Genomic DNA, 27,339 nt, shown 5'->3' with positions numbered 1-27,339 from the left:
AGTTTAGACCGCTTTAACCTTCAAAAAGCAGCAGGAATTGTCACTTGTTGATGATGTTATGCTTATTTATTCCAAATGCTATTTTGTATTAGAGTTTTATACCTCTTACAAAATGTCAAAAATGTTAATTCACAAAAAGCAGCAGCAAAAGTTATGAACCAGTGGTGCTGCTTTCTCACTGCAAGTAAAATGTGTCTTACAGTGCAATCCTAAACTGAATTGCACTCTTCTAAATTCATTGACTTAAAGGGATTTAGGAAGGGTATAACTCTGTTTAGGATCGCACAGCTAGGTGTGCTGAAAGACAATTTTGCAGGAACAAGAGTCACTCTTCCAAGAGTCACAAATGTTAGATTAGAATTTTTAAAAAGAAAATGTATAGAACACAAAATGTATACCATTTTACATCAATATCTCATCCTTCCAGACACATTGCAAGGTGGGAAATATATATGGCCAGTTACAAGTGTGCTGTCTTTCTTATGCACTTCAGGCAAGTGACCCACAAATATAACTACAAGTGGTCTTTGGTTACTGTCCAGGCAGCAGGTGGTGGCTATATAGGCATATCAGGTTGGCTGGAGCAGTGGATGACCTCCTTCCTACATTGCTCTCCCCCACTCTTGCAGGGGGAAATGGTGTTGCAGATGCTGTGCCGTCACTTCCAGTTGCCATATCCAGAATGTTCCCAGTCTCTATGGTTTTTACATGGAAGTGATGTCATGCTGCACAACACTTCCCTTCCCCATGCCCCACTCCAAGGTTCTCGGATTGCCAGACATTGGCCTGGCAGTTGCATGGCTATAGTTCAGTGGCAGAATTCATTCTTTGCTTGCAGGAGATCCCAGGATAAAACTCTGACATTTAATGTTTAAGGAACTCGGACAAATAATGTTGGGGAGAAGTTTTTCTGTGCTTGGGACCCTGTGGAGCTGCCAGTCAAAGCAGGCCAAAATGGGTAGATGGCCCCATGGTCTAATTTTGAATAACATACCATCATATTTTCATCTCCAGTTTTTGGAAGTTTAGGTTGCACAATGTCTGTGCTCTCCAGTCGAGCAACTTCTTCATCCTACTCACAGCTGATTTGGCACTAGTGCTGAAGAAATCTGGATTATTCTCTTGGAAACTCTGCTTCCACTAGGCTACAAACCAACTTCACTCTTTGATATACTTTGACAGTGAAAGCTACCATCCAATGACAACATTTTTTGCCAGTACAGATGTTGCCAAAGTTGACAGCTGTGAAGTTGTCCAACTTGTAACGTCAGTTGTCCTGGGGATTTGGCCCAGAACTTCTTCAGTTCAGAATTTTGTTCTAAAGTTTCTACACATGTACAGTCAAGCTGACTGGGTTGATTTGCAGTAAAAAGAAGTTCTTTAATATTTGCCTCTTTCTTAGATGAAACTCTCAATAAAAAAACTCATTAATTTCTCTGATATTATCAATGGGACCCTAAATTGAGTTGTTCCCTTCTAAACCAATTTACTTCAGTGGATTTAGGCTGGTCTAACTTTGTTTAGGAAGTGAAGTTCTAACTGCTATGAACTACATGAATTAGGTAGTTGGCTAGCCTGACTCATCAGATCTCAGAAGCTAGGTAGGTCTGCTCCTGGCTACTATTTGGATGGGAGACCACCAAGAAATACCAGGGTTGACACAGACATTGGCAAACAACCTCTGAACATCGCATGTCCTTTATTGTTTTTCACTTCTCCTGATTGACCTGCCTATGGAGTTGGCATGTTGGCACCCTTTTTTTCTAAGTTTGTTTGATTTCAAGGTGCTGGGACCTGCAGTTCCCAGTGGGGGCAATATAATAATAATAATAAAATTTTATTTATATCCCGCCCTCCCCACCTAAGCAGGCTCAGGGCGGCTAACAACATCCTAACATCCACTTAGGAAGCTTATAAATATAGAAATTCTGAACTGACCTGAGGAGAATTTTGGCAATTCAACCAGAAAAACTCTTTTCTTCAGAATGGTCAAGAAGACCACATTCAGCATTATCTCTTTCTGCTGAATCATTTCATTGTTAGTCCACTCACTTTTCCTAAAATGAAGTTAACAGAACAATTTGTTTTCTCAGATTTCTGTCCCCCCTCCCCGCCGTGTATTAATTATGACAAACTTCTTGTGTACCATACTTTAGACTGTGACTCATTGTCACTGTTGTGATTAGGATATGCATCCTGTGGCTGAAGCACAGTTGATGTATGATGCAACTGTGCTCTGTAAGCAAGTTCCCAATTCTCTTCATCCTTCAAGTTTCAACAGAGGAAAGTTCATGAATGTTTGAAATGAGATTTGAACAGTATAGTCTGATGGTTCTGATAGTGAGTGTAACAGACTGAGAAAGATGGGAAATCAGAGCTATCCCCCTCACCCCTGTTGCGATTTCAAGAGATTATTCATCAGTGAATAACATATCTTCAATCCTTAGTGTTTTTCCTCTTCCGTGCTTTAATCCAGGTGTGCCTAATGGGTGCCTGTAGGCTCCATGCTGCCCACCTACACCTTTTCTGGTACCCACCAGGTGTTTTTAGAAAGTGAGTGGGGCCAGGTATGGTTTTTGCTTATCAGACCTTCTGATGGACTACTGGAGATATGATTGGCTATGCAGATTTTTTAAAATATCTCTTGCCAGCAGCTGCGACCACAGTGCAAGGATCTGTACCATGATACCAAAGTTAAATTGTGGCGGTCATTTTGTGGCTGGCCCTGCCTCCTGTGGCAGCCATTTATACCATGCCATGTCAGAATTCCAAATGTGACCACAGGCTCAGAAAGGCTGGGGACCCTTGCTTTAATCCAAACCAGTGCAGTATCTACAGGTAGGGTTGCCAAGTCCAATGCAATAAATATCTGGGGACTTTGGGGGTGGAGCCAGGAGACATTGGGGGTACAGCCAGGAGCAAGGTTGTGACAAACATAATTGAACTCCAAAGGGAGTTCTGGCTATCACATTTAAAGGGACCACACACCTTTTAAATGCCTTCCCTCCATTGGAAATAATGAAGGATAGGGGCACCTTCTTTTGGGGCTGATAGAATTGGACCCCCTGGTCCAATCCTTTGGAAACTTGGAGGGTGTTTTGAGGAAAGGTACTGGATGCTATGCTGCAAATTTGGTGCCTCTACTTCAAAAACAGCCCCTCCCCAGAGCCCCAGATAATCACAGATCAATTTTCCATTATATCCTATGGGAGCCCAGCCGACATTTCCCTCCCCCCCCATTTTCTGATGACCCTGAAGTGAGGGGAGGGCCTCCAAACTGGGGGATCCCCTGCCCCCAACTGGAGATTGGCAAACCTATCTACAGGCATACCCATTGAACGTGCATAAATTTCACATATGCAGGAAACTCAAGGTTCATGTAATGATTAACCTTGTGCCATAGGCTTCCTGTATATATTTGTATCCTGTAGATATTTGGATCTCTGTATGGAGCGGTAAACGTCTCTACATCATGGACCTTCTTAAACGTCTCTACATCATGGACCTTTGTGCCAATGTGATTGTTACCTTAAGGGGACTCACTGTTTAATGAGTTTTTATGTTGGACCAGTTTCCAAGGATGGTGAAGGATGTGTCTAGTATATAAAAGCTTATATCCTTAAACACATTCCCATATCAGATACTCAAAGCTGCCCCTAAGGATGGACAAATCATAGAATTGGAAGGTGTGTTAAGGGTCACCTGGTCCAACCCCCTGTTCAATGCAAGAACTCCAAAGTTTGATCATTCAGGACAGATGGCTATCTATCCTTTACCTGACCATTTCCAGTGTGCGAGGAGCCCTTCACCATGACAGGTAGTTGACTGATCAATCTGCTTGTATGATCAATCTGCTTGATCATACCATGATCAATCTGCTTGTATGGTCAAGTTTCTCTTAATTTTCAGCTGAAATCCTATAATTTATGCCTTTTGGATCTTGCCTTGCTCTCCAGAGCTGCAGAAAGCAATTCTTAGTTCTCTTTACTATGATGGCCCTTCAGGTATTTGGGAAGTAGGCTCACATCCTTTGTTGGTCATCCCTCTTCTGCAGTTAAATTCCTTCAGCCTTTCCCCTCAGGGCTTATTTTCCTTCCTGCTATCTACACTGCCCTCTTCCAAATCTATTCCATTTTGTCTGCCTCTTTCTTAAAACAAGGTACCTTGAATTGGACACAGAACTCCAGATAAGGTCTGCTTACCATAGAACTGGGGAGACCTATAACTTCTCATGAGTTGGATATTAGGCTTCTATTAGTGTGCAGGTATTACTGCAGTTCATGCCCACCAAAAGCCATCCACTTCAGCAGCATTTTAGGGTTGCTGTAGCAACCCAAAATGGTGTATGAAAACTGTGTGTGCAGAACTATAAGGAGGTGGCCAGCAGCAGAAGGAGCTGCTGGAGGGGGAATATGAGCCAGAACCAATGGGAGGAAAAGGTGAGCAGGCAGTGAAGGAGAAGGAGCTAGAACTGGAGTTGTGGGGGAAATGAGCCAGAACTAGTAGAGGTTGTGATGTTTCCTTTTACCTGCAGATCAGGGCTAGTAGGATACTCACTGAGGTACCTGCTGCTAGGTTCACACAGGCCTTCAAAACAGCATCCATTTATTAGCAAGAAAGTAGGGGGTGGGAAAGTTGGTTTCAGGACAACAGATCCTAGTCTAACACCCGAACTACGATACTATAGTGCTTCTTATAACCCTAGTTTGAAACCTTTTTGCATAAGGAAAAGATTCCAGAACATGAGTTTATTATTATTCCACTCTCTAAATATACTTGTTTATTTAAAACTTGTTATCCACAAAATGCCCAGAGACATAAGTAGCTTTCCTTCTACAAACCTCAATCACTATTATAATGCAGACATAAATATAAACAGAGAACATGATCTAATATAAATATCATGCAAATGTGAATGCATGTGAAAGCATAATTAGACTGAATTGCTGTTGGGGTTTTTTTTGGTAAACATTATTTTTATTTATTTTTTAGATTTTTTAGTTGCTGCTCATCCAAAGGCTCTTGTGGTGGCATACAACATTAAACCATATAAATAAGTTATAAACAACATAAAAAGCAATAACAAATATAAAATAGTAACTTTAAAATGTTAAGCTATGAAAATATGTGACTACCACTAAGGTTAATAGCCCAGACATGTGGATTATCCTCCAAAGACCAACCTAAACAATGAGGCCTTGCATCATGCCCTGTGCAAGCTAAACAAGAGTGGCCGGTACGGATGTCATCTGAGAGTGCATTCCACACAGTAGGGGCCACAATTGAGAAGGCCTTTCCCCAAATGACAGCTAACTGTACCATCATGGGGCATTTGCAAGAGGCCCCTGGAAGATGACTGAAGGAAGTGCGGGGGTTGTTATTGGAAAGGTGGTCCTGTACATAGGAGTGTTCCAGACTGTGAAGAACTTTAAAGCAACCCCTTGAACTGGATTCAGAGACTAATTGGTAACCAGTGCAGCTGGTACAGAATTGGAGTAATATGAGGTGAATATGATGTTCCCATCAGCAACCTGGCCACTGCGTTCTGGACTACCAGCAGTCTCCAAAGAGTTTTCAAGGGTAGCCCTACATAAAGCGAATTACAGTAGTCCAGTCTGGAGGTGATCATTGCATGGATCAATGTGGCAAGACAAATGAGCCAACTGGCGGGCCTGGCGTGGGTGAAAAAACACCAACCATGCTACCACAGACCCTTGCTTATTCAATGATAGTGCTGAATCTAACCACACTTGGAGACTATTTACAGAATTTACAGCTGTCAGCTGGATACCATCAAGTCTTAGGGGCAACCCTCCAGCTAGCATCTCACTTTCCAAGCAACATGACTTCCATCTTGGAGGGATTCAACTTCAGCCAGCTCCCCCTCAACCATTGAACTCTTGTATCTATACTCTGGGATAGTGTGGAGAGTCCTGCTGCTGGCTGCTTATCCCGCAGGACAAGGAGCTGAGTGCTACCAGCATACTGATGGCACCCAACTCTAAACCTCCTCATGATCTTGGCAAGAGGGTACAAAATATATGTTAAATAACAAAGGAGAGAGGATCGAACACTGTGGGACCCCAGAATTCAGGTCTCATTTGGAAGACCTCTTCACCCCAATAGTGTCTCTCTGAGAGCGTCCCTGGAGGAATGCCTCCCTCACCCCCACGGAGGCAAGGCTGTCAATCAGGACCAAATAGTCAACTGTGTAGAAGGCTGCTGAAAGATCCTGAAGGATCAACAGCTCCAGCATGCCTTTGCTCAGATGTAAACAGAGATTGACAACCAAAGCGAGCAATACTGTCTTGGCCTTAAAGCCAGGTCTAAAGCCCAACTGAAAAGGGTCCAGGACATATGTCTCATCCTGGAAAACCTGGAACTGCTCGTCCACTGCTCGCACAATTACCTTCCCCAGAAAAGGTAGAATCACCTTAAGGGAGCTGGGGAAACAGCCTTGTGACAGGAACAAATTAATAATCTGTTTTAAAGGGCCACTTACCCCACAGGGGATGGGGAAGTAGAGGAGGATTTATTGGCAGCAAACAGGCCTAGTTCTCTGTCACTAGTCACTTCCGGCATACATTCTGGTATTTGGGCAAACACTCTGTGATAGAAGCTGTTTTTACTACAGAGTTTTTGCCCAGATACCAGAACTTCCTTATAACTGGCAATCTGATGTCTTCACTTTCAGTGTGCACTAGAACTGATGCCACTGCATCTCCGACAACAGAAGCACCTAGGCTTCAGTTTGTTGCCAGTAAACCTCCCTACTGGGCAGCTGATTGATGCTAGGGAGTACCCAGAGCTGTGGATTCCCCATCCCCAGTGGGATTCTGAGAACCTTGGGTCTTTTCTATCATGGCTTCTACTCTGTGGAATGGGCTTCCTGGAAAGGAGGTGGCCTCCTTGGAGATCTTTAGGAGACCTGCAAGTCCTCCTTGTTTGCCAGGGCAGGCATCTTTTAAGGAGGGAGGAGATTTGTGATTTGTTGTTTTATTTTGGTTTTAAACTAAAAAATGTTTTTTTACCTATTATTGTTAGCCCCCTTGAACCAAAGGTGGAATATAAACATTTTAATAAATAAGTATAAACCATGTGGGGGTTGGGTGGGGACATGTGGGGTATGTGACAATACTAAGATCACTATGTCATTTCTGGGTGCGAATTCTAGGATCATTGAAAACTCTATGGTAAAACCATAGCTTCTGGTTGTTCCTAGAGCAACCCATTGTCATTTCCAGGAACCAAAAAGTGATGTACTGATACAGAGGCCAGCATTGTTTTTATTTTTCTCACACAGGATCCGGTAGGTGTTCAGTGGGAGGCCTGGTAAGCCTACCCACAGGGCTGTCATGAGGGTAAAATGCAGAAAGGGAGAACTGTGTTCTTTCCCAAGTGATATAGACAGAAGGGTGAGATTACAAAAAAAAAAAAAAGCTCTGAGGAAAGGAAAAAAGAAAATCCTCCTCTCCCTCCTTGACTTTACATTGTTACTCACCTAGCTACTGTGGTAATAGCTGCCAAATTCCTCACAAAACCAGAGAGAGAGAGAGAGAACACTTTGCTTAGCTAGGAATATTAGCAACCCCTTGGAACCATTTCACATACTTCTCTCACTGTGGGGAACAAATGTGTTTGTAAAAAAGACCTTTGTCCAGAACCTTTTACCTTCCATTCCATATATTCTATAAAACCCTAGAACAAGAGACCAGCTTTCTTCTGGACTTGTCTGTAAAAAAACGAAGTGTGTGAGAGGCAATTAGACATTTTCAGGGAGCGAGAAATAAAATAAAATGACAGGGATTTGTTTTCCTTCCAAGTTGGTATTTTTGGGAGGAATGTGCCTTTAAGGGTTACTATAGCAATGTGAGCTGTGATTGAAACTGTAAACATTAATGATGACTTGGAAGCTGACCCTGCAAAAACATTTCTCTCCTCTGGTGCAAGATTGGCCTCGGCAGGGCTGTAATGCACGGCTCCCGCTGAGAAGTCCAGCATTGAGAGGTTTCTTTCTAAAAATTCCTTGACATACTAGATAGAGAGTTCAGCTCCAGCGAAGAGAAAATAACACATTCTAATTATATAAGAAACCAAAGTTCCTGCTTCAGCGTATTTTGAGATTTCGGCATATATTTTGGGTGTCTGCAAGGCTGCATTTAAAGAACCATCTGCTTGCCAAGAGCAAATTCTAGTTTTTTTTCTCTCCCTCTTGTTGCTTTTACAGTCATAAGTGTCAAGATTCAACGCCGCAGTAAGCCCTGAGGGATCCGTCACACTGTTTCCCCGCCCTTTCTCCAAGGACTTATAAAGTTTCCCCTCCATTTTTTATATTTAAAATGACCCTAGGGTTGCCAGCTTTAGGTTGGAAAAGTCTTGGACCAATTCTGCAGTAAGGTTTGTTCTGGGTGGAGAGCCCTTTTGCCCCTGCTGCTTCTCTGTTTTCGCACAAGCTGCCCTGGAACTGTGAGTTGGTGTGCTGCTTTTCCATGGTAAGCAGAAACCGCTGGTAAGAGGATCTCACTTGCTGCAGAAAAGTGGTATGCCGACTTGCAGCTCCGGGGCAGCTTGTGTGAAAACAGAGAGAAGCGCCGGGAGCAAAAGGGCTTTCCATCCAGAACAATCCCTAGTGTGAAATCGGTCTTGGAGATTTGCAGGGTGCAACCTGGACAGGGCAGGGTTTGAGGAAGGACCTCAGCAGGTTTTGTCCACCCTTCAAAGGCAGTCATTTTCTCCAGAGGAACAGATCAGTGTCATCTAGACAACAGTGGTAATTCTGGGAGCTCTCCAGGCCCATCTATATGGATTCTGGCAAAATTACTATCATGTAGGTTATGGCCCACAGCGCAGAGTGGTAAAGCTGCAGTACTGCAGTCCAAGCTCTCTGCTCATGACCTGTGTTCAATCCTGGCAGAAGCTGGGTTCAGGTAGTGGACTCAAGGTTGACTCAGCCTTCCAGCCTTCCGAGGTTGGTAAAATGAGTGCCCAGCTTGCTGGGGGGGAAAGTGTAGATGACTGGGGATAGATGACTGGGGAAGGCAATGGCCTGTAAAAAAGGACAAAATAGGAGTCAATTGCACCTTTAAGACCAACTTAGTTTTATTCAGAACGTGAGCTTTTGTGTGCATGCACACTTCTTCAGACGAGGAATGAGGTACAGTAAGTAGAACCACATATAGCTGGTGGGGTTTGGAATGCCAAGTGGTATAAAGTTAAAAACTAATAGCAGAATAGTAAAATTAACAAATTCAGAAAACCTTTGATCTGGGTTGAATTAGCGTGGGAAACCATAAAACAGTAACATGTCAGAATGTGAGAATGCCTGTTAATTATTCTATTGCTAATAAACCTGGGTCAAAAAGAAGGCATTTCTTTCCCAGAAGTTTTTCCTGTCTAACTAATTTACCATTTAACATGTAACATAAATATATACATCATTCTAGTTTGCCATTAGGAAAAAAATACATTAAAATATAGTAGAAGATGGGTTTAATATATGTAATGAGATAAACAGCCAATATCCCTAATTTGAGTATGTTAATACAAAAGCATTATTCTGATACACTATCCTAAAAGAGAAATACCGTACATTAGAATACTGTGGATATATCGCCCTACTTGGTGAAAGTGGGTTTAGCATATGTAATGAGATAAAAAAACAAAACAACATCTCTGTTCAGTTCTGGGGAGGTGTTTGTTCCAAGTTTCATAATAGTTTGTAATTCAGCAATTCCCCTCTCCATTCTGTTCTTGAAATTCTGAGAGTGGGTTTAGCATCTGTAATGAGATAAAAAACCAATAACCCCGTTCAGTCCCGGGGAGGTGTTTGTTCCAAGTTTCGTAATAATTTGTAATTCAGCAATTTCTCTCTCCATTCTGTTCTTGAAGTTCCTTTGCAGTAAAACAGATACTTTGAGGTCACCCATTGAATGCTTTGGAAGGTTAAGATGTTCCCCCACAGGTTTCTCAGTTCTAATAATAATAATAATAATAATAATAATAATAATAATAATAAATTTTATTTATATCCCGCCCTCCCCGCCAAAGCAGGCTCAGGGCGGCTCACAACATATAGGAATTACAATTTACAATATACTATATAAAAACATTATTTCAGTATGATATATATAATTTACTAATTAAAGCCATTATAATTAAAACCATCAAAATTACAATTAAAACTAACATTTACAGTGCTATATTCTAGATGTTCTCCTCAGTAGTTTATGATGGCCAGCTATAGTAGACTAAATCCACATTAAGTGAAGGCCATTTGGAAAACGGTAGTCTTGCAGGCCCTACGGAATTGATCAAGTCTCTGCAGGGCCTGCACTTCATCCGGTAGTTGGTTCCACCAGTGTGGAGCTGTGATTGAAAAGGCTCTTTCACGCATACTCTTCAGTTTGCCCTCCTTTGGCCCAGGGATTGTCAACCGATTCTGTGCACCTGATCTCAGTACTCTCTGGGGCACATATATAGAGAGACGGTCCCTAAGGTAGGCAGGTCCTCGACTATATAGGGCTTTAAAGGTAATGACCAGCTCTTTGTAAGAAATCTGGTATACAACTGGCAGCCAGTGCAGCTCGCGCAGCCCCAGCTGTATGTGTTCCCACTTCAGGAGCCCTAATAACAGCCTAGCGACCGCATTCTGCACCAGCTGCAACTTCCAGGTTCGGCACAAGGGCAGCCCCATGTAGAGGGCATTACAGTAATCCAATCTCGAGGTGACCGTTGCATGAATCACTGTTGCTAAGTCATGACGCTCTAGGAAGGGGGCCAATTGCCTCGCCCGCCTAAGATGGAAAAAAGTGGATATGGCAGTGGCTGCTATCTGGGCCTTCATTGACAAGGAAGGCTCCAGTAGAACCCCTTGTGCGCCACTTTCAATGGCGCACCGTCAAAAACTGGAAGGGGGATTTCCCTTCCCAGACTGCCATGACCCAGGCAAAAGACCTCTGTCTTCGTTGGAATCAGCTTCAACCTACTCAGCCTGAGCCAAACTGCCATGGCTTGCAATGCTAGGTCCAGATTTTTTGGGGACGCAGTCAGGCCGACCGTCCATTAGTATATAGAGCTGGGTGTCATTCGCATATTGATGACACCCAAGCCCATATCTCCGGGCAATCTGGACAAGGGGATGCATGTAGATGTTAAATAACATTGGAGAGAGCACTGCCCTTTCTGGCACCCCACAATCTAGTGAGTGCCTCTGGGACAACTTTCCCCCAATTGCTATCCTTTGTCCACATCCATCAAGGAAGGAGGAAAGCCATTGTAAGGCCAGCCCCCGAATCCCTGCGTCGGCGAGGCGGCAGGTCAGTAACCGATGGTCGACAGTATCGAATACAGCCGATAGATCCAACATCAGCACTGCCACGCCACCTCAATCCAGATGCCTCTGGAGATCATCCACCAAGGCGACCAGCACTCTCTGTCCCATGACCCGGGCGGAAGCCAGACTGGTGAGGATCTAAGATGGAAGCGTCATCCAGAAAACTCTGCAACTGTAACGCTACTGCCCTCTCAATGATTTTACCCAAAAACGGTAAATTTGAGACCGGCTGATAATGTGCCAATTTGGCCGGATCTAATGCAATCTTTTTCAAAAGAGGGCGGACCACAGCCTCTTTAAGAGGTGTTGGAAAATGCCCCTCTGAGAAGGATCTATTTATGATGTCCCATTTAGGACATCTAAGTTCCCTCTGGCAAGATTTAATTAGCCAAGAGGGACATGGGTCCAAATTGCAAGTTGTTGGGCGTACAGTAGAGAGGATTCCATCAACTTCCCCCAAGCTAAGTGTGTCAAAGTGATCCAGAACTGAACCAGAAGACAGGCACAGAGCCTCGAGTTCTTGTACTGTATCCAATGTGGCAGGGAGGTCGTGGCGGAGCGACGTGATTTTATCTGCAAAAAATTTCACAAAAGCCTCATAGCCAATCTCTAATTCTCTAGCATTTGGTCTGCCTTGAGGCAGTGTTGTAAGGTTCCCAATTATCCTAAACAATTGTACTGGGTGCAAATTTGCAGACACAATCTTAGCTGCAAAGTAATCCTTCTTAGTGGCTTTGACTGCCATCTCATAGGACCTCATAAATGCTCTATAAGATGTTCTTGTCACTTCATCTCGAGTATGCCGCCATTGCCTCTCTAACCGTCTGAGCCCTTGTTTCAGCTGTCGCAGCTCCGGGGTATACCATGGAGCAAGCTTAACATGAGGGCGCAGAAGGCGTCGAGGTGCGATCTCGTTGATGGCCCTGGATAGTCAGCCATGCCAAGACTCAACCAAGTACTCAAGGGAATCGCCAGGGAGCCAGGGATCCCGCAGAGCCAGGGTCCATCAGACTCTGTGGGCGAGCCAAAATAGGCTCTCCGCCCATACAGGGTTGGGATGGAGCATCCACATTAGCCTTGAGGGCAAAGTGGTCCGACCATGGCACCACCTCGGCGGTAATACCGTTCACCAGAACCCTGGCCACAAAGACCAAATCTAACATGTGCCCCGCCTGGTGAGTGGGTGTTGTAACAAATTGGGAGAGTCCCAGTGTCGCCATGGAGGACACTAGGTCCATCGCCTGACTGGAGGTCGTGTCATTGGCATGGACATTGAAATCACCCAGGACCTTGGGTATTCCAATGCCCAGTCTGTTACGGCCTTCATCAGGAATAGTAAGGTGCTGGCCGGTGCATTAGGCGGACGGTACATCAGCCAGATCGCCAACCCCTCCTCCACATCTCACACCAGACCGGCACATCGTTGAGGCCAGGAGAGCCCGGAAGGAGTAATCCTCTCGTATGAATAGCACCACCCCTCCCCCCTGCCCACTAATCCGTGATTGGTGAAAGACCGAGTATCCCGGGGGGGGGGTCATCTGGGAGAGAGCTACAGTCTCCCCATCTCACACCCAGGTCTCGATCACGCAAGCAAGGTCCACATCCTGCTTAAGCAGGAACTCCCTAAGGGTCAAAGTCTTGTTATTTATGGACCTGGCATTACATAACACCAATGACGGAGTTGGGCCATTCCACTTGACCCTGTCACCGTCGGGATGAGATGCAGACTGGAAGGGGGCCGAGCACTATTTTGTCTCGGCCTCCTTCCCTTATAATTCTGTCTGCTCCCACTGTCATACCTTCCCCTCCCCAGGAGTACTGGAATCCCCAGGTTGGGCATCTTCACCGGTGTCTGGTATGGCCTTCGCTATTGTGGATATAACCTCCCTCACCACCCTACATTAGATGTTAAACTTCCAACCCCGCCCTTCCCTCACTAATCAAATTTGGCTAGCTCACTAATAATTTAATCTAATAGTTAATTAATTTAAAAATCCCAACCCTGTAATCTCCCCTCTAATTGATTAGCTAAAAATTCTTAATTTAATCAGTAGCTCCTTAATAGATAAAACCCTCCCAGTTAATATCCTCCATCAATTAATTTGCTAAATATATATATATAAAATTAATCAAAGCCAGACAATTAACAATAATCCAATTAATTAACTAAAACAATTTTTCCCAATCAATTTAGTTGCCAGCAATATAATTCTATGTTCATCTTGGTGAGTAGGGAAGCTTAAAAGACATTAGGGAAGAACGCTGAGGTATTAAAGTGCCAGATGTTATCCTTTTTGTTATACTACAGATTGTTTTTTTTTTTAAGTGCAGCTGTTCATAAAGTGTTCTTGAAGTGCGGTCTCGGATGCAGTTTTTTAAAGTGCAGTAGTGTTATCTAAGGGCCTGGTGGATGCTGGACAGCTCAGGGAACCCAGGTGGGAGGGTGAGACCTCCCCCATATCCTCCCCAGCCATCCGGATTAAGCCCTTTCGATTCCCAGCTGGAAGATTGCCACAGGTTCCGCAGCTGTCTTGGGGTCGCAGCCCAACTGCCTTGCAGTCCAGCGCACCAGGCCTCCACACGCCACTCGGGCCCCAAGCAGGGCCTCGTAGTTGTGGGGCTCCTGGCCATCGACTCAACTGAACGTCTGCGCCCCAGCAAACGCCGGTGGTGTGCAGGGAAGGTGCCCACAGGGATGGAATGTCCCGGGAGAGAGGAAAATCCACCACTCCACCCAAACAGCCAGAGGGGAAAACTCCGCCCGCAGCAATCGCCGGCTACACCGCACCACGTCCTTGCCGCAGCCCAGCAGCCCCCGGCCACTTCCTTCAGCAGACTGGTCACTGCTGATGTCCTCGGCGCCCCGCACTCAACTCCACAATCCAGCCTCACCACGCACTCCAGCCCGCGGCCGCGCCCGACCTCCACGCCAGCGTCAGGCCTGGCTGGTGAGTAGCACTTTCGGTTTGTTTGTTTCAAAGGGCGTAGGACTATTAAGTTTTTGTTTTTAAAAATCATACCCCACCCTTCTCCAGCCACTTCTTATCGCCTTTGACATTTTCTTAGTAGTGTGGTGCTGCTACTAGGTTTTGGAGGAAACCTAGCACCTGAGCTCCTATCTCGTCACCATCTTTTCTAAGGTCTGTAATTCCTGATGTCAGATTTGTGTCCATTTATCCTTTGGCGGAGGGTTTGTCCTGTTTGCCCTATGTAGAGAACTGAAGGCATTGTTGGCATTTAATGGCATATATAATGTTGGAAGATGAGCAAATGAATGAGCCTGAGATGGTGTAGTTAATGCTGTTAGGTCCAGTGATTGTGTTGTCTGGGTGTATGTGGCAGCAAAGTTGGCACTTGGGTTTATTGCAAGCTCTGGTACCAGTGTCCCTGCTCAGATGAGATGTTGTATTGTTGTGGGTGAGGAGTTGTTTGAGATTAGGGGGCTGTCTGTGTGCAAGAAAAGGTTTACCCCCCCAGTACTTTTGAAAGAGAGCTGTCACTATTCAATAGAGGTTGTAAGTTGTTGATGATACATGGAACTGTTTTCAGTTGAGAGTTGTGTGTGATCTGTAAAAAGTCTGCCATGAAAATGTCATGATGCAATGTCACCCCAGAGTTGGAAACGACTGGTGCTTGCACAGGGGACTACCTTTACTGTTAGGTTATGTTGAGGGCCTAACTACACAAAGTCCTCATGTACTCTGCATATGTACCCCAGTCCTGTTGACTAGATCTATGCTGGAAGTTCTGTGCTTCGAATTTAACTCCCAGCCATGTACAAGCCCAATTCATATCAGGGCTGTTCAGCATGGGGAGATGAAAATTAAGACTTCATCCTGCACTGTTTTTTATCTTGCCGTTTGACCCATTGTTGGTTCAAGTTCCCTGCCCTTGAAGATTTGAGGAGTGTGAGAAAAAAATGGCTTCAGAATTTTCTTACATCTCTATGGTCTTTATCACAGAGATTAGATGGAATTCTGATAATATCACCTAGAAGAGATTTATTTTATTTTATCAAATTTATATCCCATCCTCTCCTAAAGGGCTCAGGGTGGCTTACAACAGTAAAAACCAAACATGACATTTTGAAACAAGATATACAGTAAAATCATTTCCATAAATTGTACAATTATTATGTCCAAGATGCACATTGAAATTCTGATTATTCCAATGTTTCTGGTTTCGGTTCTTTCAATTCAGTGAGATTGCTGGTGCTGTGGAATAATGACCCATCCTCCTCAAATTCCATCCTCCCCAGACACTGTCCTCAAAACCTTCCGGCATTTGCAGAGGCAGTGCTGGTAAACTTACTATTTCTTCACCTGAAATGGCCCTGAGGAGTTGCAGTCGTCATGCTGATAACAGATTTTGCAATCTGTAGTGAGGCTCACATGAGAAAGAGTGACTGACCCAAGGTCACTCAATGGGCATGATGAATAAAGTGAGGATCTGTAACCAATTTAGGCACAGTATAGAAAAGAAGTGGAAGCAAACAGTTTCAAGGTTGAGGTAGGGTTGCCAGCTCTAGGCTGGGAAATTTCTGGAGATTTGATGTGGGGTGGAGCCCTGGGAGCCTAGGGTTTGGGGAAGGAAGGGACCTCAGTGGGATGTAATGTCATCCTGTCCACCTTCTCTAGCAGCCTTTCCCCCACAGGATCTAATATTTGTAACCTAGGGACTGGTTGGAGTCCAGTAGCACCTTTAAGACCAACAAAGTTTTATTGAGACTGCAAGCTTTCATGTGCATGCAAACTTCTGACAAAGTTCTGTTGTGCTAATTGAACTCATGATTCTTGATTTCCATGCATTAGTTTACAAAACATGCATTTTCCAGTGTCACCTGCGCATCAGCAAATCAGCATTATAGATTGTAGGCATACCTATATGTGATGTTATACCTATATGCAATGTTCTGATGAAGTGTGCATGCACACGAAAGCTTACATTCCCAATAAAACTTTGTTGGTTTTAAAGGTGGTATTGGACTCCAACTTTATTCTGTTGCTTCAGACCAACACGGCTGCCCACCTGATCTATCTTCTAGGGACTGGTTGTAACTATGGGAGATCTCTAGTAAATACTTGCAGACTGGCAACCCTAGGTTGAGGGGAGGTTGGGTGGGGGATGGCCTGAGAGTCACAGCAAGATGCCAAGATCTGCTTATGGGCGTATTCAAGAATGCAAAACCAAAGTGTATTACAATAACGTTGTTGTAATGATTTTAAATGCAATACAATAACAACTAAAAATAAAACCTGCTCCTAAGAAATGTTCATGTCTAGAGATAATTGCTTCTTCCCATGCTCCCTAATGGCATATTAGTACACAGGAGTGAATTCAGCCTGTGTGGCACCGCCCAACTCTCATCCAAGGAGTGGACTTCAAAGAGTGATTTTAAATTTCTTATCTCTTTTGTCCTGGAGAAAAAAAAATTCCCATTTGGATATCACTTTTCTGTTGTGCTAATTGAATTCATGATTTTTGATTTCCTTGCATTAGTTTACAAAGCATGCATTTTCATAAAATCATAAAGCTGGAAGGGAACTCCAGGGTCATCTAGTCCATCCCTCTGACCAAGGGTGGAATTCTAGCAGGAGCTCCTTTGCACATTAGGCCACACACCCCTAATGTAGCCAATCCTCCAAGAGCTTACAAAAAAAGAGCCTTGTAAGCTCTTGGAGGATTGGCTTCATCAAGGGGTGTGGCCTAATATGCAAAGGAGCTCCTGCTAGAATTCCACCCCTGCTCTGCACAATGCAGGAAATTAACAAATACTGCCCCCTAAATTCAAAGGATCAGCATTGCTGTCAGATGGCCATCTAGCCTCTGTTTAAAAACCTCAAGGAAGGAGAGCCCACCACCTCCTGAGGAAGCCTGTTCCACAAAGGAATCGCTCTGTCAGGGAGTTTTCCCTAATGTTGAGCCAGAAGCTCTTCTGAATTAATTTCAACCCACAGTTTCTGGTTCTGTCTTCTGGGACCACAGAAAACAATTCCTCACCAAGTACTTGAAAATGGTGATTGTATCACCTCTCTGCTGCCTCCTCTCCAGGCTAAACATGCCCAGCTCCTTCAACCTTTTTTCATAAGACTTGGTCTCCAGACCCCTCACCATCTTCACTGCCCTCCTCTGGATCTGTTCCAACTTGTCTATATCCTTCTTAAAATGTGGTGCCCCAAAGTGAACTCAATACTTCAGATCAGGTCTTATCAGACCAGAGTAAAGCAATACCATCACTTTACTTGATCTGAACACTATACTTCCGTTAATACAGCTCAAAATTGCATTTGCCTTTTTAGCCACCGCATCACACTGTTGACTCATGGTTCAGCGTAAGACCCCTAGATCCTAAATTTTCCATCTAGGATATATGTGATGTATCTCATATGTATAAATGCCTTTTCTATTACACAAAGGGACCTGAATGTTATTATTAGGGGAGGGACGGTGGCTCAATGGTAGAGCATCTGCTTGGGAAGCAGAAGGTCCCAGGTTCAATCCCTGGCATCTCCAAAAAAGGGTCCAGGCAAATAGGTGTGAAAAACCTCAGCTTGAGACCCTGGAGAGCCGCTGCCAGTCTGAGAAGACAATACTGACTTTGATGGACCGAGGGTCTGATTCAGTAGAAGGCAGCTTCATATGTCCATATGAATAAACAATACAAACAAATGTATAGAAACAGTGACAGTGGAGAACTAAAATGGTTCAACAAGATATGAATGAATGTTAAAAGTCATGAAAGATGGAGTGTTGATCCATTTCTGGGAACTGCAGGGGATTTTTTATTTGCTTTATTTAAAATAATTATCATCAGACATTTCCTTGGACTCAAGGTAAGTAGCACTACAGCTACTAGTTGCATAACACAAAACATGAGTCCAGCAAGAGATAAAGAATAACAGAGATTTTATTTTTGTTTAATTCATTTAATATATATTCGTCTTCCCTGCAAGCAGGCTCAGGGCAGGTTCCATCATAAAACCGTGCAATGTATTCTATCAAGTAATTAAAATACAGTTAAAAATCAGAAGAACATCAAAACTAAATCATTTTAAAAACATGACCCTAAAGGGAAACCAATCCAACTTACACCATCCTCTTAACAACAATGAAATGGGTCACATTGATTCCCTGAACCCTAGATCAGTGCCCCCCAACCTTTTTGCACCAGGGACCGGTTTTGTGGAAGACAATTTTTCCATGGACCAGTGAGGGTGGGGGTGTGCTGGGGTTTTTGCTGCCCCAGGCTGCCCCCACTGCATCCCTGCCCCCCACGGGGGTCTTTAAATGAGAAGTAGGTGAAGGTCTCTGCCACACTCTGTGGCCCAGTTGCTAACAGGCCACAGACTGGTACCGGTCCATGGCCTGGGAATTGGGGACCCCTGCCCTAGATGACCTTCCAGGTCCCCCTTATTCATTGATATGAGCAGCAGAGCAGCCCTTTTGCTCTCCTGTTTGTGAGAAATCACACTCATCATTGCTCTTCACAGGAGTTATGTCAGAAAGTGAATGAAATGAGTAAGACAGCTACGAAAGGAACTGGATGTGTCACTTGTGATACAGCATCTCTTGACAGCTACTCGAGGATGTTATTACACTCCCCAAACTAACAGTGATGTGTCATTAGAACCTCAGTGTGGAACTGTTCTGATTGAAGAATATTCCATGAGGTGTCATCCTATGCCACAAGGGGCACTGCTGGTGGGATTTTGCAGCATGACATTTGGTGGAAAGGACCCACAGATGTGGCTACTGTAACAACTCAGGCACAAACTCTTCCAGTGTTGTGCTTCAGAACTTGCAAACGTCCATTGAAGCTGATGGGCCTTACATTCAGGACCGACAAAAGGAAATCCTTCTTTACAAAGAGAGTGATTAAAATGTGGGATTTGCTGCCAGAGGATGTAGTGATGGCCACAGGCATAAACGGCTTTAAAATGGGATTAGATAGATTAATAGAGGATAGGCTTATCAGTAGCTACTAGCCGTACTTCTACATTCAGAAACAGTCAACTTTTGAATCCCAGTGTAAGAAGGCAACGTTATGGAAAGGCCTCAGTTTCTATGCCCTGTTGTTGGCCCTCCAGAGGAACTAGTAGGCTACTGGGTGAAACAGGATGCTGGACCAGAAAGACTACTGGTCTCAGGGCATTTTTTGAGCAGGAACACACAGGAATGCAGTTCCGGCTGGCTTGTTGTCAGGGGGTGTGGCCTAATTTGCAAATGAGTTCGTGCTGGGCTTTTCCTACAAAAAAGCCCTGTGTGATGCAATGGTGATGTCAGGGGGTATGGTGTAATATGCAAATAAGTTCCTGCTGGGCTTTTCCTACAAAAATAGCCCTGACTGGTCTGATCCAGTAGGGTTCTTCTTATGTTCTGCTTGCTCCATAGTTCAGTGGATTGGAGGCAAAGCTGCTTTATTATAGCACCAAGTGTAGCAGAGTAGCACTAGCTCATTCTTTGGAATGAACTTGTGATGCACTTGCTGCAATCTGTAGTTGTTAAAGCCACAAGAGGCCCCTGTGGTGCCTTAAAACCTAACAACTTAGTGTGGTGGTGGTGGGGTGAGTTTTCACAGACTCCATCAGAAGCTTGAAGGGGGCAGTGAAAATGCATGGTGTTTCAATTAGGGTTGTCAAGGATTTCTCCACAAAGTTCTAGTGTGATGATCTGACACAGGCCCATTACCCCATCTGTTTGGTTTGCTATGGGCCTGACTCAAATGACTACCCAGCAGGTTTGCACTGGATTTTTGCAAAACTGTGCATACATGAAAACGCTAGTTGAGGGTTGCTGATCCAAACCATTAATGAAACTAAGGACTACTTGGGTGAACACTGAACAGAAAGAGTTTTTTAAAAACAACATTTACTTATGACTGATTTATATGACTGATATAACTATTTAAACCAGGGGTGTCGAATTTATTGTTATGAAGGCCGGATCTGACATAAATGAGACCTTGTTGAGCCAAGCCAGGTGTGTACCTATTTAAGATTAGGTAGCAGAGATATAAACTTTATAAAGGACACAGACAAACACAATTAAAGATTTTTTTTTAAAAAAACTTAAAACATGCTTAAAACATTAGCATTCATTGGTCTTAAAGGTGATTCAGGGAACTGGGCAAAGGAAGCTCTGGCTCTTTCCTTCCTTCCCCGGGGGACCAGGAGGGGGAGGAACCTCAGCCAACAGAAGGAAGAGAGGCTTGGCTCAGTAGCTCTGCTGTGCAATTAAGAGAGCCTGGCAAAGCAAGCTCTCCCTCCCTCCCTTCCTCTTCAAGGGAGGAGTCTCAGCCAATGGAGAAAATAGAGACTTTGTAGCTTCTGTGCGATAGAGCAAGCCTGGCAAAGAAAGCTGTGATGCAGAAGGAAGCAAGAGCGAGGGAGAAGGAAGCTGATGACAGCCAGTTGCTTGTGGGCCTGATAGGAGCCCTCTGAGGGGCCTGATTTAGTCCCTGGGCCGCATGTTTGACATCCCCGATTTAAACACTTTCTTGCTGACTGGTGCAATAGGGGCAGCAAGGGGAGGAGAGAGTAGAACTCAGCTGAAGTGTATGAGAATGCGCATGCCTGAAAAGCTGATTGCATAGTGCTGTGCCGTTAGGAAGAAATATTGTGAAGCTGCCCACTAGACAGCTGTGAATGGGTTCATCACTGTCCATCAAAAAAATTGCCTTCCTATTAATGACTGGGAAACAGGATGGGAGCTGTACCAGGCAAATATTTGAACATCCTTCGTTGTAACGCTGCCCTGACCTGGATGACCCAGGCTAGCCTGATCATATCAGGTGTGGGAAGCTTAGCAGGGTCAGTTCTGGTTAGTATTTGGATGGGAGACCACCAAGGAATTCCAGAGTTGCTATGGAGAGGCTGCAAAAAACCCCCAACAACTTGTAATTCTTATTGGGCTGGAACTTCAGCTTGTTTAACACACCCTTAAAATCCATTCATTGATGTTCTGTACAATGTAGGAAATGATCATATTTGACTATGTTGAAGCACATTTAGAAGGCATGTTCAGAATAAAAAAAAATGGACAACAATGGAAAAATGAATGTGAGAATCAAGGTTCAGTTTGTTGCATATGGTGTACTCCAAGTCTGGCTGCTCCTTTCTGCTTGCTGCACACAATGCTGACACAGTGTCCTCTGGGTTCACATCCCTGGAAGGCTGGGTTGACCTTAGTGCAATACCAAACAGTACACAATGTGTTAATGATTCGCCATCTTGATAATCCTGGGATGGATGCCAAGTGACTTTCTTGAATGAATGAGCCTTTGAATTACTTCCAGAAGGATAGGCCTAGATAAAATTGATTTGAAAATGGTGGGGAGGAGGGGGGGCGGGGCTTTTTCATCATAACACCATTTCCATTAGCAACACTGAATCATTAGTTTTGGAGAAAGTCCAGATGAGTGTATGTGTTAATCAAGAAACAAAAGAGAGAGAGAGAGAGAGAGAGACATTTACATAGTGTGATGCAAGAGTTTGTATAATAGCCTGAGATGAGTTAATTGAGGGAGAGAAAAATGGAGGGGTGGAAAAATGGGAAGCTTTCTTTCAGGAGCAGAGAGAGAGTTAAGTAAGGACTGTGGAGCTAAAAATAGAGACATTCCATTTACATATTGGCAAAATCCCGCTTTGGAACTGGAGCCAGCTATTGAAATGAAACATCCAGGGAGGTGAAGTAGATGAATCACCCATGTTAGAGACTGAAACAAGTCAGGACCAACCCTGTTTTCCTTGAAATCGCCTTAGTCGCTGAATTTATAGTTTTTAATTTGGCTTTTGAAACTAAGCTGTTTGCTACGAACTGTGGTCTAGTCTAATGTGTTCTCCTGGCATGAAATTTTCATTTTGTATGGTAATGAATATTTAATCTGAGCTCACTTAACTGCACAAAAGAAGTGGTAATTGAAATTCTCCAAGGGGATTTTGAAACCGACAATATAAAATTCTGCCTTAACAGAACACCAAATGATGGGCTAATTATATATTAATGGGTTGCAATTAAGAGAGAAAAAGAGATAGTATCTATTAAGGCGATTGCTTATGCCACCCATCTCGTAGAATGAATTAAAATGAAGACTGCTTCAGAAAACTGAAAATGATTCCAAGATCCAAAGTGAGTGAAGGGTTGTATTGTAGGAAGGAAAACCTAAGCAGTTATATCCTTCAATGGAGGCAGTAACTCTGTTTAGGATTTCATAGCAAGAGAATTCCTTCTGCAGTGGTTTCCTGTGAAGTGTGAATGCAGATTTTTCTCTCCTGCGTATGTATGTCAACAACTCAGATGCTGGAAGGAATAGTGTCACTGCAGTCTTGCTCACCTCTGTGCAACAGAGATACTGTTGTCTTTTTCAACAAGAAAACTACATCACTCTGGACCCTCTAACCGCTACATCACACTGGTGTTCATGCAGTGACTGCTGTTGAGTAGCACCAAGTCATTGGGCCTGAACATATCACATGGCGCTGAATCGCCCAGTGGTGGCTTCCAGACCTGTTCCCAATGAGTCCTGCCTCAGAGGGCAAACCAGCCATGGAAAAAGCCCTTCCCTTTCTTCCTGCCTTTATTGACACAAAACAAGACTTGAAGGCTGGCAATATTGTTATGGTTGCCTAGCAATCCTTACAGTGGCTACTGAGATGTTTAAAGCTACAGGTGCTGCTTCTATTATTTGAGGGGATTTTAAACCCCCCATTTTTTTTTCAGGTATCAGATTCACCCCTCCCCAAAGCTGGGGCTTTTTTCTGGCTTGTAGGAAGATTTGACTTGTTTGTTCATTCTTCCAGTCACTGGATTTAAGTATCCAGAGATGCGGCCAAGGTTGAGGTGGTCCTTCAGTCATTTTCAGTGCAATCATAGTGTTGACTTTGGTGTACTTAGAAGGGTGTAACTCTGCTTGGAATCACACTGTTAGGATTCTAAAGTTCAATACCAGCACCTTGAATGGAGCCCGAAACCAAATTTGCAACCATTGCAGGTGGCATTATACCAGCTTTATGTAGTCTAACAACGGTTGGTCAACATGCTTGCTGCCACACTTCTGGTTAAAAACCTGTAAGTGATTTGGGGTGTCTCCAGGCTTTGCCAAAAAATCATGGTTGTCACAGAACTAGCAAAATGAGTTACCCTGTTTCACTTCTAGGTTTTTCTTGAGGTGATGTAGTGCTACAGCTGGTATCCCCAGCTCCAGGCCCCCAGCAAAACTCCTCCCATTGATTGCCAGGTTCTGATTGTCAGGTCCATCAATGTGCACACAAAACTGTATAGGTCTCGCTGCACATTTTCAGCTATATTTACAGACATTGGAGGCAGAGTCAGCAGGCATGCTCCAACTCCCCTCTATCTGCGCAGAGTATACATAGTTTGAATGCCTGGACAGGGCTTAAGTTCCAATTTGCCAGTGAATTCCAATCTAGTAGCTTCATACTGGAATCTCTCTTTGACCCTCTTTGTTAGTGTCAGGCAGCTTTAAGAACTGCAACTTAAAAGCGAAGTACCCTCCCTTGTTTATGAGTGTTACTATTTTTAAATGTCTGATTAGTGTATATTCTACTGCACAGAGGTTAGCCAGTTTGTCCCGTGGAAGTGGAAGAAGTGGTTTCTTGGCAGCTGATGGCAGTTAGGAGAAGTCCTAGGGAGTGAGTCCTTAATGGTCTGGGTTTTGGTTCCATGATAGTGTTGTCTGACTAAATATTAGTATAGAGATGGAGGGAGGGAGGAAGAATTGACAGATGATGCTGTGGTGCTGGAGAAGAATCTTGAGAGTCCCTTGGACTGCAAGAAGATCAAATCAGTCAGTCCTAAGGGAAATCAACCCTGACTGTTCCCTGGAAGGTCAGATGCTGAAGCTGAAGCTCAAATACTTTGGCCACCAAATGAGAAGGGAGCACTCACTGGAGAAGATCAGATGCTGGGAAAGACAGAAGACAAAAGAAGAAGGGGACGACAAAGGATGAGATGGCTGGACACCATTACTGATATAACTAACACAAATTTGAGCAGACTTCGAGGGATGGTGGAAAAGAGGAGGGCCTGGCATGACTTGGTCCATGGGGTTGCAAAGAATCGGACTCAGCTGTGCGACTGAACAACAACAACAATTAACGGTAGTCCCCTGTGCAAGCACCAGTCGTTTCTGACTCTGGGGTGACATCACATTACAACGTTTTCACGGCAGACTTTTTACGGGGTGGTTTGCCATTGCCTTCCCCAGTCATCTACACTCCCGCCCCCCCAGCAAGCTGAGGTACTCATTTTAATGTCCTCAAAATGATGAAGGTTGAGTCAACTTTGAGCTGGTTTCCTGAATCCAGCTTCCGCTGGGATCGAACTAAGGTCATGAGCAGTGCTTCGACTGCAGTACTGCAGCTTTACCACCCTGCATCACGGGGCTTCCTTATTGGTAATTAGATGGTAATTAGGAAGGGTTTATTCCAGGGTAACTTCTTGAGTTTATATATTTCTTTGGCTGTTGAGTAAGGTTACTGTAGCAGCTTCAAATTGTTGGGTGGGGTACTGATGGTAAGGAATAGGCTTGCCGTTTGCCTGTGGGGGTGGAAGATCTCCTGCCCCCAACTGCCATTGCCTGCTGGCACTCCAGCAGCTGGTGAGAATGAAAAATAAAAAGTTGCCATCAGGAGACAGGGCATTACATCACTTCTCAGGAAGTGACATTACACCTCTCTAGGAATTGTTAGAACTCTGTTTCTGGTGATTGCTAGAGAGACATGACATCACCTCCAGATTTCCCCAGAAGTGATGTAATGCTATCACCTGCTGACCTTCCCCTACACATGCACCCGCCTCCTGGACTCTGGTGACCAACAGGCAATTGTAATAAGGAAGGACTGGCCTACTTCCTTAGGCCTATGAGAGGAAAGGAAAATCTCGCAGGATGAGCTATAGGTCCTCATTGATGGCTTCTAGAGGGTTTAGCTGAGAGCTGTAGGTGATAGCTGGTGGGTTTCTGTTACGCTTTTGGATGATTCTTGGGTATCTCTATCCTTTTGAGACAGTTTGGTGTGAGAGCCAGTTTGGTGTAGTGGTTAAGTGCGTGGATTCTTATCTGGAAGAACCGAGTTTGATTCCCCACTCCTCCACTTGCACCTGCTGTAATGGCCTTGGGTTAGCCATATATCTCATAGGAGTTGCCCTTAAAAGGGCAGCTTCTGGGAGAGCTCTCTCAGTCCCACCCACCTCACAGGGTGTCTGTTGTGGGGGAGGGAGATAAAGGAGATTGTGAGCCACTCTGAGATTCAGAGTGGAGGGTGGGATATAAATCCAATGTCGTCTTCTTGTTGTTGATCTATTGAAGGTATTGTAGCTTTTAAGAAACATATCTCATTCTTCCCCATTTTCTCAGGGATGCACAATATTACATCAGTTTTACTCTTTTGACTAGGAACTCATTTGTAAACAATAGAGAAAAGGTAAGAATTCCATTTGGTTATCATTCCACAGTCTTTATGTATCAGACAAATGTGTTGTTTGGATCAAAAGGCTTTTTGTTGCTGTTGGAGAATCCCCAAGAGCTTTCATTGGATCAAAAATTGCTGTCTTCCTGTTGTGTGGAGTAACCAATAACAGAAAGTCTAAGAGCATTCTTCTGAAAATATAAGCTGAGTCAAAATTAAATAAAATGAGGTCTTTGGTGCAGGGTAAAATAAATTGTACTTGATGTCCCTACTTTGAAGTTGTATCTGTTGTTTCAAGTTAAATTATTGCTTATAACAGGCAGCTCAGCAGAAGGTTCAGTATTTGACAGATCTAACTGTTGCTAAATTACTGTCTCTGCCTTCCCTGGGCTGCTCTTTAAAGCAATAGCCCAGACATGGATGGCTCAGGCTAGCCTGATCTCATCAGATCTTGGAAGCTAAGCAGGGTTTTACCTGGTCAGTATTTGGATGGGAGACCACCAAGGAAACCCAACGTCATTACACAGACATAGGCAGTGGCAAACCACTTCTGAACGTCTCTTGCCTTGAAAACCCTACAGGTTGCCGTAAGTCAGTTGTGACTTAGCAGCACTTTACACACTTGCCTTTGAGATCATGGTCCAAACCACCCCATATGGAATGGCTTTCTGGTCACACTTCAGAAAGGACTAGATGAGTGGCATGATAAGAACCAATGCCCTTTTTTGTAGCAGGAACTTCTTTGCATATTAGGCCACACCACACTGATGTAGCCAATCCTCCAAGAGCTTACAAGGCTCTTAGTACAGGGCCCACTGTAAGCTCCAGGAGGATTGGCTACATCAGGGGTATGTGGCCTAATATGCAAAGGAGTTCCTGCTACAAAAAAAAGCCCTGCTCCAAAGGAACATATCACATATGAACAGTATCACTCAACTTGTCTGGCTCTTCCTGAAAAGTGACCATGTCTCTTAGAAATGCTTGCTGTTCTCCTTGTTTAATCTATGAACTGAGACAGAACAAACTGCTCTTTTTGGGACATATTTGTTGTGACAACCTTTTGGTCCTTTTTCCGAGGACATTAATTACAGATCTGAAAGAAACCATCTAGATTAACCTGCCCCAGCAGTAAAGCCAGCATTTGGTTGTCTTTAACTTCCTAGAGCAGGTATACAGTGGAAAGATGCCTGTAAATGAAACAGATTCAGTTGACCTTAGCAAACTGAGCCCACATGTTAGGGGAAAGCCAAATAAACAGACAAGACAAACTGCACTCCCACATGCCTCTTTCCAACCACAAATATGGACGTTGGTCAGACCCTAAACAAGAGTGATTCTGAGCTTCCCCCACCCACAGTGCAAGCAACTGAATCTCATCTGTATACTCACATGCTAGAACTTCTCCAACTGAAGAGAAGGAAGTAAAATAAAGTGACAGGGAAAGGAAGACAGGATTTCCTGTTTCTTCTTCTCCTCCTCTCCCCCCCCCTCTCTCAAGAAACAACCTAGTTTCTTATTAAGCCCTATGTACTCAGTATAGAAGTGAATTCCTGCTACGCATAATGTGTTAGTTGATGGGGA

This window comes from Heteronotia binoei, chromosome 4, assembly GCF_032191835.1.
Source record: "Heteronotia binoei isolate CCM8104 ecotype False Entrance Well chromosome 4, APGP_CSIRO_Hbin_v1, whole genome shotgun sequence".
Taxonomy (NCBI): domain Eukaryota; kingdom Metazoa; phylum Chordata; class Lepidosauria; order Squamata; family Gekkonidae; genus Heteronotia; species Heteronotia binoei.
The sequence above is the reverse complement of the archived record's forward strand: the minus strand, read 5'-3'. Positions refer to the sequence as shown.